The 14,417-nt window shown below is 35.0% G+C and overlaps 1 protein-coding gene across 1 annotated transcript in view; it reads left to right on the forward strand.

Moving 5' to 3' along the window:
• Nucleotides 1-14,417, forward strand: part of LOC108072576 (phospholipase A2 inhibitor beta) — a 60,976-nt gene that overhangs the window by 31,071 nt on the left and 15,488 nt on the right. The window contains exon 2 of the mRNA XM_017163782.3: nt 2,982-3,013. The gene's annotated coding sequence lies outside the window, so the exon portion shown is untranslated. The remainder of the gene's footprint in view (nt 1-2,981; nt 3,014-14,417) is intronic.

Genomic DNA, 14,417 nt, shown 5'->3' on the forward strand with positions numbered 1-14,417 from the left:
AGATGCAATAACAATGTTTACGCTACTGATTTATTTTTAAGTAAATTGTCTACATATGTATTCTAATTTATTAAAGACTTATTTAAGTATTTCATATTTCCCTAATTTAATTAAAGAAGAAAACACCTTGTAACAGTCTGCAAGTTTAATTTAAAAATTAAACAAAATGCCAAAACTTAAAATGTTCACTTTCAGGGCTTCAGAACCTCTTTGAAATGAATTCGTTATGAAGAAATTTACATTCCGCAGAAGTTCCGGCAAGTTTGTTCTATAAATAAACCTAGTTGGAGGACCTTCTTAGCCCCCTAAAAACCCCACCTTTCGGACTTCTTAGCCCCCTTGCACCATCATCGTCATCGTCGTAAAGTTCTGCTCGACGCAAACTACAACGGACAAAATTAAATTGCCAGCAAAATTTGGAAAAACATAAATTTTAAATTAGTGCAGGCCAAAGGACCCAACGAACCCCTTAACCCTACAGAGCAAATACACCGAGAAATAAATGGGAGAATTAGAGGATTTTGAATAAGAATAAAACATCGAAGTTTTTCTTTTTATTAAGCTGATTAATATTTTTTAGTATTTATTCTCTTCATATTTTAGCATTTACAAAAGTTATAGAAATTAAAATAATGGCTTTTATTCTATTATTTTTAAAAAGTCTATACTTTTACAATAAAGGAAATGTTAAATCTTTTATTTTGAATATTTTCTATAGGCATTATTTCAATAAGATACCTTTAATTCTATATTTAAAACTATTTTGTAAGCTTTATAAAAATGCGAATTTATTCATTAATTCAAAAATCTACTTAAATTAAGGACCCAAATATCAAAAGGAAATACACCGAAAATGTTTCCTGTGTAGCCCATTTGAAACCCCAAAAATTAAGCATAGACTAAAGCCAAAATATTGTTTTTACCTTGTAAGTAAAATATTTATTCAATATAACAATATATTCTGATTGAGTGTGGCAGGAACGGGACAGAGCAATATAGGGACACAGAGGGAGTGACTGAAATAGATAGAGAGAGGGTCCTTTGGAGAGAGTAAGAGGGAGAGCGAGAGTGCGCAGTGCTGAAATTTCGGAGAAAGGACTTTTTCCACAAAGGAAATGCCTTTAAATTGTAAAACGAGACGCATAAACAAATGCACAAACACACACACTCACACAGACACAAGCTCTTAAGTAAATAATAAAGCAAAAAAAATTCAAAAGCAGAAGCAATGCAAAAACAACCCGCAAAGACAAAAACAAAAAAATAAAAGCAGACTGAAGCAAAGGCAGAAACCAGTACATAGCGGAACGCTGTGGAAACGGAACACTGCGCAGTGTAACGCTTTTAGGGGCGGAGTTTCGGCGATGGAAATGGAATCGCAATCTGAATTGAAATGGGAATTGAAATGAAACAGAGCGAGCAAGGTAGCGAATGAGAGAGAGGGAGCGAAAGCACTCACACACTGAGCGGAATGACAAACAAATACAAATGTATTGCCGCTCTGTCGACGTCGGCGTCGCTGCCCCAATCTGCTCCCCTTTACCCCCCCACTTAAACCCATCGTTCTTCATCGTTTTTCTCTTCTCTCTTTTTCTCTTGTTATTACGTCCTTGTATTTGTTGTGAGCAGAAGCAATCCCCGAAACGTGTTCAAAACAAATAAAACAAATAAAACAAATTATAATCAAGCAAGCGAAAAGCAACAAAAAATAGAAGGAAAAATAAGAAAAAACAAATCAACATTTTCTAAATTTTTGGAATTTAAGGGAATTTGATTAGAAATAGGGCCAGGGAGCACATCAAGTGAGCTAAAACTTTAATTTTCCTTGCTTTTGGCTTTAAATGTTGCATCTAAATTTGGAAATTTTTTATATTTTTAATTTTATTTTTAAGAGAAACTAAAGAAACTTTAAATTAGGTACTCTGCAAAATCCGACGGCATTTTGTTAAATTGACTTAGGCAAGCAAAGGTATTTTCTTCTTTAAAAACATGTATTTTAATTATGCTTTTACTAAAATGTAATGTTTAATTTAATTTACAAATATAATAGGATTTCTTTAAATTAAATAGATATAAGTCCCATAAAATATATGATCATTATTCCTTAAAATTATATTCCTTAAAATTATAAGATGAGGAGTAGTTTTTGATTTAAAAAAGTATTCTTTAAATTATTACAATAAGTGCCCTCGAAAATACATATATGTATATATGTATGTAGAAACTTTTTTAAATTGTAATTTTAAAACGGTTTTTAAGAAAATCAATGAAATTACCTATTTATGTAAATATAAATTACAAAAGTCTAGCGTTACATATTTATTTATTAAATCTTATTTATAATAAAGAATACATAAAATTTATAATAAAATAATTTGAATTTAACTGAATAGTTTATAAAAACCAAACTTTTTTCTTATAAATAATATTATTTACAACTTCTTATAAAATATTCCAAAAATAAAAGATACACAATATAAGAACTATAAGATACAAAGATACTATTCCACTTCTTGGTGCTCATGCTGTGTGTTCTCTTCTCGCCAAGACAATTAACCCCCTGCTACGCCCCTTGCCCATTTAAATACAACACCAGCGAGGTCTCATTTTTAGCCGCTCTTGCATAAAATTATCAGCGGCAAAAATTATAGCAAAATGCTACAAGTTTTTTTTGTTGGTTAATTTGCATCTGGTTTTGTATCAGACATTTTAATTACAAAGTGCTACAACAACAGGTTCATTTCAATGTTTCAGTCGGCCCGTTTAATTACCTTTGATTGCCGGGGAAATTATGAGAACTAATTGATGAACACAAATCATAATTTCTAGTATGAATTCTAAAGTGAAATTTAGCGTTTGAGCATTATTAATAATATGGTTATTATTGTAAGGAAATAAGTACTAAATTCTAGACTGTATGTTTTATAGTTTAGACTTTTTTCAAAGCTAAAATTCTTTAAAAAATGTTTTTCTAATTGCAGATCTAACCTACTTAAAGATTCTGTGTAACTTGGTAAGTACTCAGAGAATATAAAAAACTTTAGCAATATATTTACCCCAATATTTCAAAATTATAATTAAATGTATTGAAAAACCTTATTTTTAAGGCTTTACCAAAAATTAAACACAAAAACGAATCTTGCTTCTTGTAAACTTCCTCATAAATTGTATTTAAAATTACTTTAACCCCATCCAAGAGCCACCAGGACTCATTTAAATTGCCGACGGTAGAAGCCGTTGAAGAAGGCAAGGACCCAACCCGACCCTTAGTTCCAGGAGCAACCATGTAAGCTGCCATTTTTCCTGTATGAAGACGGCATAAGAGGGTTCCGAACGTCCAACTGAAATTGAGTTGAAAATGCTTTCTTACAACTAAATCAAATGTTTTGATAAATTGCCCGGCACACGCAAACATTTCGTTTGGACAAAATGGCCGAGAGAGCGAGGAGAGAGAGCTGTCGACCCGATATAGTCGATGCTTATCTGGCCATTAAAATGAGGCCAAGACATTTTAGCATTTTAGCTCCCTTAATTGCGTGCTTTTTAATGGGATTTTCGCATTTTGCAAAGCAAAAAAAATCACCATCACATTTTGTTGTGGGGTAATGTGGGTATTTCTCTCCGAAGCGCATCTTATTTAGCCCTGTTTTTATGTGGTCTAAATATAAATATTTACATTATTTAAGCCGCCAGTTGTCAACACAACAATTGAGCAATTAAATGGGATATCTGTGCAGCGATCTTCCCATGACTTATCTGGAAAGAGGTTCTTCCCACAAAAAGGCACACCGAGAGCTCATGATTTCGCTGCCCAGCAATTTTCATTTCAATTTCTGCGCACGCGCAACATTTCAGCCTCCTACTCACGTAGTAGTGGGGTTTTCTTTTTTTTTTGCCTTTAGTTTTACCATTTTTTCTTTTCATTTTCCCCCTTTTGGTTCCATGACTTACACAATTTATCTGTGATTCCATGCGATTCCATCTTGAGCTTGTGCAGATTTTCATGTCATGAGCTGGTCTTTCGGATGTTTTAGGGTTGTCATCGTCTCGCTGTATTTATGATTATTGTTATTACTATTTCATCTTCTCGTACTGCCTTCTCTCCGCTTTTTGGCCTAAACGTGAGCTTTGAACTTGCCAGCCACTTCAATCCATAAGAAATTATTGAATTCGAGGTTGAGGTTATCCCAGCGCAGGTAAATTGCTGACCGAAAGGTAATTTAACACAAGCCAAACTTTTGGGGGAATTTCTTTTCGAATTAAATTTTATATTCCGTTTTGAGGGGGCACTTTTGGGAAATATAAATAAAATAAATTGCAGCTCTTTAAGAATATCAGCTGAAACCCTTTGATAAATGCTCTGAAAATTCGTATATCTCATAAACTCCCCATGCGATTCCCCCCGAAACCTTTACACCTTTCCAATAAGTTCAAAGTACACTCGCATACCAATTTTCAACTCCATCTGCCGTAGCTTTCCTAATGGGTTAAAGCCCTTGGTTAGGCCTATGGGTTCTGTTATTCTCTCGCGGCGCTTTCTATTTTTATGTGGCGCGTGTGTGGAATCAATGAAATGGAAGATAATTGCACACACCCAGCATTTCCATTATTATTAACATTAACATGAGCAACAAGGACAAGGGGGCGGGATGGGCATAGTAAGGTGGAAGCAGGGAGCAGGTGTAGTAGCAGCAGCAGTAGCTGGCAAGCAAGCAACACGTGTGAAAATCAAATTCCATGGCATCACCTACGCAAATTACAAAATGAACACACGCAGGGCGATGGCCAACGGGACGAGTGGGGGCCAAACGAGGGGGGGTTAAGGGTGCCGAGCGCATGCCTGAGCACCAACGGGTTAAGCGTGTTAATCATTTTAAGCATTGACCAGCCGCAGCTTCCTCTCAGTGATGTCAAAGGTTGGATAACAGAAAAATATAGCTAAAAAAGATAATATATTTTTGATTTATTTTTATAAATTGGTTAAAATATATTTACAAGTTCATTATAATTGGAGCTATAAATTTTATTATATTTTTAAAAAACCTAAAATTTGTATTATAAAAAAGCTTATACATTTTTGTAGTCAAATACAACATTTAAAATTTAATTTAGTTCAAAATTATATATAATCCCTATACTAATTATTTAATAATTTTAACTTTTAGCTACAAAACATCCAATATGACAGCCTTTTCCTTATTTTGGCTCTCTCTTTCTATAATTTTCCCTGGCTTCTCTGCTCCTCTCATTTTCCTAGCCATTCATCGATGATTATTGCGTTAATTATTATCCTGCATCCTGGGTTTTCAGGAGTTCGATGGGTTTATATTTCCAAGGCATACTTGTGCGTAAACTTCAAAAGGAATCCCAGCTATTTTCGTATGAGGCTTAACCCCTTGTTGCCCCCCTTTGCGAGGTCTTTGTCCTGGCCATTGCCTTCGGCGGCGTTTGTCCAGCTGCTGATGCCGCCCTGCTTTTCCCAATTTCCTCGTCCTGTCAGCCGCAACTGACCTAATAATCATTTTCAAAGCGAAAAATTTTTGCTGTTGCCGTGTTGGTCCAACTTATTTCATTCACACTTTGTGGGGTTTTTTCTGGGGGAGGGTTAAAGGCAGTCGGATTTTCGGGGGCTCCAACTGGCTGGTGTTAAACGCTCTGGGAAAACATTTTCCTTTTTTTAGCCCTTTGTGTGCAGCAGCAGGCCTATTGCGTAGAGTTTTTGGGAATGGGTTTTCGGTTGGATTTTTGGCCTAATTTGGGGCAGCTTTGATGAATGTTTTGGGGGGAGAGGGAGAGTGGATTAAACAAGTTATAATAAGAAATTAAGATATTTAAATGTAATTTGGTAACATCAGTAAGTAAATGAATTTAATAAGAAATAAATATATAAATGATAATAAGGTTTAAGCATTTTTACACCTGTATAAACCATTCCCAGTTCCCTTCTATTAAAATCTTAATCTCAGCTTGTCACTAATAGCCCTGCCCCAGGTCATTTCTCATGGTTTAATCAGTGAATTCCCTTAAAACAAAATAAAACAGAACCAGAAACGGATGTAGGCCGTGTCTTCATTAGAGGATTTCTCAGCACCTCTTGGCTTTTTTTTCGTTTTAAATTAAATCATCAATCAAAAATGTGAATCGAATGCAGTGGAGTTGTGACTGTCATTCGATGATTTTCACCTGCAACTTCGATGGGAAATAAAACAAAAAACGAGCAAAGATCGAAGGTACTCAGGGGAGAATTCAATAATTAAGGTGGAGAGCCTTGGCCATACTCTGTTGCCAAGTGCCAATTAGGCATTTTGTACATTTTTCGTGGTCAAAGGCGACAATTACCAGAGACAAAGTGTGAGCGAGTATTGACCACAAAAGCATTTGGCTTTCCATCCGCATTCGACATTATTGCATTTGTCGCTTTATTTGTTTGTCTTACCAATTTCTCTCTGCGGCGACGACGACGACTAATCGAAATTAAATGACGTGTGAATGTTGGCAGCTGCTCCCTGTTCGGGTTCACCTCTCGACGTTCTGTCGTTATTATTATTGCATAGCTTTCGATTGCTGTCAGTCAGTCAGCAGCAGCAGCAGCAGCAGCTCCCGAAGGTTCAGTTCAGTTCAATTTGGCTCCCATTCCTCTTGCCCCAATTGCCACCGGCTTCGTTTCAATTGGTATTTTATATATACCCTTAAATATGGAGGGGAATATGGGTGATTTTAAGGGTTTTGTTATAAATGTGGAATAACACAAGAATCATAATAAAACATACTATATTATATATAAATGTTGGTATTTATTAGATTAATTAACAATACAAAACGTTAAGCCTTTATGGTATTAAATTTGTATATCGAGATAAGAAGACCGATATGATTTATCGAGAAATATATTGCGGTCAATATCATATTGAAAATGTAATACATTTTGATCTTTGAAATTATGAAATATCAAAATATAACGCATTTTATTTATTTTATATATTTTATGTATATATATTATTGATTTATGAAAATTGTAATTAATACAATTTAACGCATTTAAGGTTAACATATCGATATTATCGATAAATGGTATTTCATTTATTTTCTTATATATTATCTTTATTTATAATAAATATTTTTTTATTATAATACAATTTTGAAAAAACTATTAACATTTTAATTGCGACAATTTAGTCTAAAAAAATCATAATTTTGTATGTATCGATTTTAGTGTCAAATATCGCCATAGTATGAATAAATATATAGTTTCTTCCGTCGTATTATGAACATGATATCTATATCTATATATATATCTTTATCAATAAAATATAAAAACACCTAACATCTTAACATTTTAATTACCAATAAAAATCCTATTGTATATTTTCGTTTCGCTCTTGTAATCAAAAGTGTATTCCAAGTTCGACCCTTGATCGAAACCTTAACAATCTGCTCTCGTTCCCTGCCTTTACTTTTTTTGGTTTTTGTGGCTTTTATCAATTTAGTTGTTATGTTGTTTGGCTATTTGCGGTGACCAAACCCCAACAGACCAGACCAGGCCAGGAAGGACCCATAAATTATGACGATTGTCATTGGATGATTGCAATTGCGATTGCTATCCCCACGATTACGATTTACGATGAGGTTTTCGATTACCAACTGGCGTTAAAATGTTGTGTCAGCTTTCATAAATTTAACCTACAGACTTTCACGCCTGATACTATATACAGACATAGATTTGGGCTACTCATTCCCCATGCTGAACATTTAATTAATGTTTAAATAAACCCGAAGATGGCTTCTTCTCTTCCTCATTATTCGTATTTCGCCTCGAGTGATTTGTGGATCACGAAAACTGTGAGAAAATTGGAAAGATATTAGGCGATCAGCGAAGCTGTCTGTATTTTTGTTTTGTGCTACTTATGTTTGATTAAAATTTGTTTAATTTATGATGTCTGACCAAAGTTGAACTTGTCCATAAATTGTACAATTTCATGCCTGATTTGTTATGGCTGGATTTTGATTTGCTTTTGATATTATATATATTTTCCATCAATTTTTAGCCTGATTTGGATCGGCGGAGGTGGCTTAAGGTTCATTCTGCACACTCTGTCCTGCAACTGTCATCAAATTGCACTCAGGTTGTCATTATTTACAGCTTTGTGCTAATAGTAGTTGCCTTCATTCAGCAGATGCTTTTTCCCCGCTTTGGCTAATTTACATATAAATTAAAACTAGAAAAAGTAAGAGAAGTACACACGCAGGCACACTCGCATGGAGGTCTCAGTTTGTTAACCTCATCTCGGTCGGTCGGTATTAGTTGTCTGCTCATCTTTTTCGGATGTCTCGTCGTTCTGGGTCTCGGTCTCAGGCTTTCGGCTTTCAAGTTGCCCGCCCCGAAATTCCGCACGGAATTTCATAAATGCCTGGCAATAAGCGGAGACCCAGGCTGGGATAAATCCCGGGATATCATGTAAAAAACGTAGTCGAGCCACATATGCGACACTTTTCTGCACATGTCCTGCCACAGGACAAAAGGCATCCCATGCACACAAAAAACCGCAAAATGCTTAAATGTCTTTGATGGCTCTATGGTCTAGCATACATATTTCTCTTCCCCCCAACTAGCTTCCTTCTCCGTTTTAGTTTAGTTTTTGGTTGGAATTTTGTGCGCTCCAAAGAATTTCGAACGGTTCGAATTTGAAATATTTTCCTGTTCCCTGTTCAAATTGTAATTTGTAAATATTCCGTCCCCCCCCCCCCCCCCCCCCCCCCCCCGATTGATATATCAGATCATTAATAATAGTCGCTCTTTTCGAACTTTTTCCAATCTCTCGTCAGGCGCCTACTTTCTTGGCATATTATTTGTTCAATTTCACGGTAAACACCGCATATTTAGTTATATTTTCCATGTTCTCTGCTTCGATTCGCTTTGGCCACTCAGCTGAAAACATTTGAATTATCATTTTGTATGGCACTGCCTAATGATGATTGTTTCGCATTTAATTGGTTTCTCATTCGGTTGTTGGTGGGGGGAATGACTGGCAGAAGTAATAGTTTTCAGTAGTTGTTGGAGGTTTTGGTAGGGGTACTAATGATGGGGGAAATCGAGTAGTTAAAAAATACATACAATTTTAGAGTTTATTTTGAAAGGGGGTTCTGGGGTTTACGGTTGTTAAAAGGTGATTGTTATGTTCTTAGCTTATGTTTTCCTGGAAAACATTTAGTTTTAGTTATTAAACTTTTCAAGAAGTAGTTCTTAACATTTTAAAGAACTTTTCCAATAATATTTTAGCAGTTATAAGCCAAATATAGTTCCTTAAAAATGTATATTTAAAAAACAATTCTTTTTTCTAAAACATCGTTCTTGGCACTTGTCAAAATAAAAGTCAAAAAGCTTTAAAAAATCTTATTTAAATGTTAAAAACACTTCACACATTTCCAATTGAGAAATAAAACCTACTAATTTCCAACTTTTATAGTTGTTATTTATTTATTATTTATGACTTTGTTATATATATTTCTCTACATTTTCCCCATTACCATTACCCCTTACAACCCATCATCATTTCATCTTTAAGCAAATCAAATCCTAAGCCTTTCTAATGGATTTCAAAACCCCAAACCAAGAACATGGATTGCCTATTTGAGTCAACCCAATCACCATACCAGAACACCATCTAATTGCCATAATCCATTTATAAGGTAACATAGTCGGGGAAACCCAAGCGAAATGGAAGGAAAAGCAAAGTAAAAAAAATGGAAAAACAAACAAAATAAGCCAGACGACGGCTGAAAGCTAAATAAAAAAAGAAAAGAAAAGTCAGTGGAGTTGCAATATGACAAGGCTAGTAAATAAATAGGGTGGAACCCAGAGACCTGACGACCACCCGCCGCCTGCAGTAAAATGATACAAAGAAATGCGAGACGGGGACTTCAATACGATTTTCCGTTTGTTCGGGGAAAATCCTTTTTATTAGTGCGATAAAAAGCCGGCGAAATATGGAGAATACGAAAAATTCCGGGGAAATGAATGCTGGCGGCAAGCATTTGCATTGCCTACTTTGCGGCGTCTTTTATTTATGAATTTCATGCCCCGTCTCGGCTTTTCCGTACGGGGAAAAGCTGCGCTTATTATAATTTCCTTTTGTGCATTAACCCAGCCGAGAACACGAGTCCAGACCAACCCCCCAAACCCTCGCTGTCTGCCACTACTCCGCTTCCCACTGTGCACAGTGGGCCTAATGGCTGTTCCCTGTCGCCGCTTGCCATGTTCGTTTTTTACGATTTGTAAGTGCAATCAGTTGTAGCAATGCAAATCTCCCATTGGGATGTATTTTTTTCTGTGCTTTTCCATTTTTCTGGTTGGGCTCAAAGTCAAGTAAGTCGTTTAATTTTTATACCCTTGCAGGGTATTATAATTTCAGTCAGAAGTTTGCAACGCAGTGAAGGAGACGTTTCCGACCCTATAAAGTATATATATTCTTGATCAGCATCAACAGCCGAGTCGATATAGCCATGTCCGTCTGTCCGTCTGTCCATCTGTCCGTCTGTCCGTCTGTCCGTCTGTCCGTCTGTCTGTTTCTACGCAAACTAGTCCCTCAGTTTTAAAGCTATCTGAATGAAACTTTGCATATAGTCTTCTATATACTCTCACTGCTATATATGTCGGAACGGGCCGGATCGGACGACTATATCATATAGCTGCCATACAAAAGTTCGATAAATTTTTCGAAAAAAAATTATAACTTTGCTGTTTTTTAACATTTTTGCACCATTTTTTAGATATGGCCATTTTATATTATTTCAGAATTTTGGTAAAAATTTTATGAAAATCGGACGACTATATCTTATAGCTGCCATAGAAACGATCGGGAAATTAATAGGAAACAAATTATAACTTCGTTGTTTTTCAACGTATTTTCATCTACTCTGAGATATAAGCTTATTTTATTATTGTAGAATTTTGGTATAAATTTCATGAAAATCGGACAACTATATCATATAGCGGCCATAGGAGCGATCGGTAGATGTAGAGAAAATGTAAAGGTGTGAATGTAAAACTGTAACTGTCAAACTGTAAACATTATAAGTATAGTTGAAATGTAATGAAATAATATCTGCAAGGGTATACAAACTTCGGCGTGCCGAAGTTAGCTTCCTTTCTTGTTTCTAATAAGATTTCGCGGTATTTCCCCGCACGTGTTGCCTTAATAAGCCGCCCAAAACAAATTACCCTTAAAATATCAAGAATTCTCTACGCATTTCCTTTTTTTTTTCGTTGTTTTTCACCCATTTGTATGAATTTTTCCGGTTTGTTTTTCCTTTTTCCTCTGGTCGCCCACAGTTTCAGTTTCATTTTGGGCTTATGATTTTGATTTGTGTGTTTATCTTTTGAATTTTTATTAGCAAATAAGTCTGCTTTCTCTGCACAGAAAATGTAAATGAACGGAAATTATGGGAAATAAATATCCGCATACAATTATAATAAAAAAAAATGTATGTAAATCTAGAACATCTGTTGGGGAAATTGCAATTTAATCGCAGGAATTTTCGATTTTTAGTTAGCCGCCGCAGTACAGCTGTCAATTTGAAGCATTTGGTAAATAGAGACAAAAGTTATAGACTGATAAAGCCCACAAATTGATAGAAATGTTTACAAAGTTGTACCTAGATTTGTCTACCGTTGTGTGTTGTTTACCTTTGGCTAAATATCGAAACATGTGTGCAATCCGAAGCTTATCAACTGGGTCTGCCACCCCATTCCCACCCACTCTCCCCATCGAGTATTCAATAAAATAATGCAATATATGTTGTCTGGAACTCATTGGGCTTTAATAGTTCTGGTTAGAGTGATTTGGCTTCCGCAACAAAGTCGTCGTTTTCTTGTGGCCTTTTGAAGTTGGCCGCCTTGAGCGGGGCTTTCAATTAGCTTTACACCTTTCCCGACTTCCAAGTTAACTCGAGAAAAGACCGCACACAAAGCGACTTCAGGGATGAGTTCTGGAGAAACAGATATATTCGAATGTTGTTCTTTGGAGGCTTAAGATAACCGCCAGGGGTGGTATAGTGACACGATAAGAATAAATTTTGAAGAGGTTTCTTAAAATATCTATGAATTATCCAAAGATTATTAGCATTATCATATTAAAATATGGATTTTTTAAGAGACCTCTTTAGAATTTTTTTTAGGGATTTTGCAATAAATAAACTATAATTTTCAACATTTTTTTTTAAACATAACAGTCTAAATATCTTATTAAAAATATATTTTTATTTATTTTCAATTAATTACAGTCTATTAGTATTTTATTTAGTAGCTTTAAGGTCTTAAGATTTCCTTAAAAATCGTGATATATACTTTTAAATAACTCTTCCCACCTCTACAACAGTTCAACCTTACCATATTCGTTTATTGATCGTTAAAAATGATTTAAACTTGACAATGAGACATTGTTAAGGGCGGCAAGAAGCTCGTAAAATTTTGCGGTTTTTCGGTTTGTATGAGACTTTTGCTACAAAAATAAAAAAGAATGAAATACATACTCAAATTAAATAATTTTTCTTATTGTTTGCTAGCAGCTACTGTTTCTTCTTTTTCTGTGGTTTTTGCGGCTAGCAACATGTTGCTGGGAATATGTTGGCGGCTCCACACAAATTCCCAACATGTTGCCCAACGGAGGGAAGAGGCAACAAATTAATGTTGTCGAAACACGAGAAAACCTTGTAAACTGTCGGCCGTTGAGGTAGAATCCCTTTTTGATTTTTGGCAGGCCGGGAATAAAGATAGAGAGAGAGAGAGAGAGTCTGAGCCTAAAACCAAAGAAAAAGAGGCGCTGGGAAAGAAGCTTCCTTTGGGAGCTGCACGCACGGCAACAACAACCCATGACGATAAGGGAAAATTGGGCTTAAAAGTCGAAGTTTGACTACCCTTACAAATCTTTTAAAAAAATATTTTATATAAGATTAAAGGTAATTTTATAATTTATGTGATTTTAAAAAGTGTCAATGTCATGTCATTTTTTAAAAGGCTATAAGGTCGTTATCTAATTATAATAGCTTAATTATATTTATAATTAATAGTTTTCTAATTAAAATTTATTTAAAGCTAAAAATAAAACGATTTTTGAAAGTTTCTGTCTTTAAATTAAAATAAAAATAAAAATCAGAAGGAAACAAAATTTTTTAAAAATTAAATTCTTTATAAAATGATTGGATCTTCATAAAAACATTTAAAATATAAATTTTTAATATATTTAAAATCCATATTTTGCTTACAAAATCCCCATCAGCATGGTAGTACCCCTCAGCAAGGGTATACAAAAAAAAATAAAATAAAACAACTTGTTGGCGGCTTTTGACTTTGGCCTTTGCATGTGGACTTTGCTTTTTTTTTATTTTTATTTTTTATTTTGTTGTTGCCGCATTTGTTGCACGCTTAAATGTCTTCTAAGTGGCGTAAATCTTAAATTGTTGCCCCAGGGCCTTTGGGCTGGTTGCCTTTTTTATGGTTTCAGGACTTTGATTTGCTCTGGCAATCGTCGCAGATTTGGGGGATTAGTTTTAGTGTCTGATTTGGCCGAGTTTTTTGCGGTTTACGAACTGTGTTTTTTTTCGTCTGCTTGGTTTCATTTTGTATGCAAATTTTTGGTGAGAATTTAAGGGTCTACTTTATATGAAAATATATTTAATTAAGTTTTTTGTTCGACTTTTTGATACGGATTTGTCTGGTAGTTTGTTTTGGTTAGGTTCTTGAGGTGAGATAAAGGAAGTTATTTAGTTTTCTTGATCCTTGAAGGGTTTATATATAAATTATTTTCTTCATTATAATTTAAGGAATACATATATATTTTATAGCGAACCATGAATAATATCTAAATAAATACTTTGGTTAATAGAGGCATATTTAAATTCTGTTATAAAATATTTCCAAATGTCCTTCAATAACCTCTTCAGTCTGTCTTGTATTTACCTCAGCTTACAATTTAATAATCCACAAGCCAAGACAGACTTTCAGCCTTCCCTTCAATCTATATAGTATAAATTGTATGTGGCATGGGAAAATGATTGATTGTTGTCAATAGGAAGCTTCCAAAGAAATTAACAGTTCAAGTGTTGCATAACTCGCACCCCCGGAATCGATCCACCGCGCAGCTGTCAAAGTCGAAGCGTCATATAAATGACATAAAGACAGTCGCAAAAAAAAAAAGTATATATACAATAAAGAGAGGCATTTTTGTCACGCAGCCAAATCGATGACGTCGCAGCAGACGGCGGCTTATAATCAGTTCCGCTTAGGCAAGTCACAAGTCACAAAAGTCGCTGGATAAGTTGGAACTACGCGCTGAAGGCCTATCTCGAGGGCTGGCGATGGCACTGCTCTGATGATGATGATGACAGCCGCGTGTGATTGACAAGGATTTATGATTGTTGTT

The sequence above is a fragment of the Drosophila kikkawai genome, chromosome 2L (assembly GCF_030179895.1).
Source record: "Drosophila kikkawai strain 14028-0561.14 chromosome 2L, DkikHiC1v2, whole genome shotgun sequence".
Taxonomy (NCBI): domain Eukaryota; kingdom Metazoa; phylum Arthropoda; class Insecta; order Diptera; family Drosophilidae; genus Drosophila; species Drosophila kikkawai.